We start from the raw sequence: 1,762 nt of genomic DNA on the forward strand, positions 1-1,762 counted from the left end.
TCACTAGATGGTTCTCCTTTGTTTGAAGTAATAGAATCTATTGGTTGATTTTCAGAGGGTTCAAGTTCTTTGTTAGCTTTGCCGGTTTTGGGTGTTTCCACAGATTCTTTCGTTACATTGGTATTGTCTGAATTATCATGGGATGAATTTTGTGCTTCTACATTGCCTACTTTAGTTGTTTGTTTATCACAGTTCTCTTTAGATTCATCCTCTGTTTTTGATTGCTCCTTCACTTTTTTACTACTGTTTTCATTTTCAATGTTTTTAATATCATTTTCATTGTCAGATTCTATGATCATGACTTCTTCACTTTCAATTTTCTTCTTCTCAATTTGTTTGGCCATCTTTTCCCTCTCTACTTCTTCGGGTGTTTTCTTTCTTATTATGAATTTATCCATTGTCATTAAAGATTTACTTGCACCACTTGTAGCACCAGAGGTTTCATTCGTTTTAGATTTTCTTGGATTTGGGGACTTCTTCGAGTTTGTCTTGGGGGTCTTTGCACTTTTGTTCCCATCTTGACTGTCACCTTTGTCTTTAGTTTTGGTATTTTTTTCCTCAGTTTTGTCTACTTTGCTATTTTTATCCACGTCTTTCTCTTTCTCTTCTTTCTCAACAGGTTGAACTTTCTTATCACCTTTGAGTACATTTTCACTGTCTTTCAGATTTTCTTTCAGTTCTTCTCCATTCTCGAGCACCTCTTTCTCTTCAGTTTTGTCAATAGATTTTCGTTTCTTCTTGATTTTGTTTTCACTACTGTTTCTCCTCTTCCTTTTCTTCTTCTTTAGATCACCAACAAGAACCTCGTTGGATATGTCAACGACATCATCTTCATCATCCACTTGATTTTCTTCGATGCTTTTGTCTAGGCTAGGGGTCTTGGTGGGTTTCTTTGTGTCAAATTTGAATAGCAGGGGTTTGTTTTTTATTTTACTTGTAGAGCTGTTTAATTCTGATTTAGACTTCTTTGTATCAATGTCTTCATCACTGAAATTATCATCATCTTGGGCAAATTCCGAGCCTTGAGAACCACTATGGTGAAGCGGTTAGCTGCCGGCTGCCAACAGAGAGACAGCAGGATCTCACCCCGGCCCTGAGACTTTATCTGAAATGGAGTGAAATAGGAATTTAAGTTTTTTAATAGGTTTGATCGAGGGATTTGTAACGGCTAAGGTCTTATCGTCCCGAAATCGAAGAGAGAAGGAAGATAGGATAAGAGAAAGCCAGCCGTTCCGAGAACAAACATCCGTTCAGGATAAAATCCGTCCGCGGCCGAGCGCTTACAAGGCAGACGCACTACCAACCAAACTAACTAGGCTGGCAATTCAAGTTTGATAGAGAAACAAACAGACTTACTCGCAAGTTTCTCGGCTGTATGTCCCGACAGAAAGATAGGGAGTGACCATAGGTTTCAAAGGATTGGAGAGAGTAGAATACTTCGCCCACGATATCGTCCCGAGAATAGCGGTCGAAACTAAAGACGACGAAGTGGAGCGTAGAGCCCTGGAAGAGAAATAAGGATTAGAATCAATCAGGTCTTTGTAGAATCCTTTTTTTACTTTCCCTGTTTTTCTGGAGTGAGCTCAACAGTTATTGTAAATGTAAATGCAATTTCTTTGTGTTATTATGTCACAACTTTGGTGCTCACTGCAGCATTGTAGGATTTTCCCAATATCTCAATAATCCTAAAATCCAATGTTTACCTACCATGCTGGCACCGGTCGCTATGCGCATTTATATGCCATAGCTACTCATTTTCCTC

The 1,762-nt window shown here is 38.8% G+C and overlaps 1 long non-coding RNA gene across 1 annotated transcript; it reads right to left on the reverse strand.

Annotated features, from left to right (window-relative positions):
- Positions 1-1,007: 1,007 nt before the first annotated feature.
- On the reverse strand, positions 1,008-1,505 carry LOC113472302. The gene is made up of 2 exons (XR_003394679.1): positions 1,357-1,505; positions 1,008-1,105 (listed from the first exon to the last, which is right to left on the reverse strand). It is a non-coding gene; the product is annotated as an uncharacterized LOC113472302 (long non-coding RNA).
- Positions 1,506-1,762: the final 257 nt, after the last annotated feature.

The sequence above is a fragment of the Diaphorina citri genome, unplaced genomic scaffold (assembly GCF_000475195.1).
Source record: "Diaphorina citri unplaced genomic scaffold, Diaci psyllid genome assembly version 1.1 scaffold4693, whole genome shotgun sequence".
NCBI lineage: Eukaryota > Metazoa > Arthropoda > Insecta > Hemiptera > Psyllidae > Diaphorina > Diaphorina citri.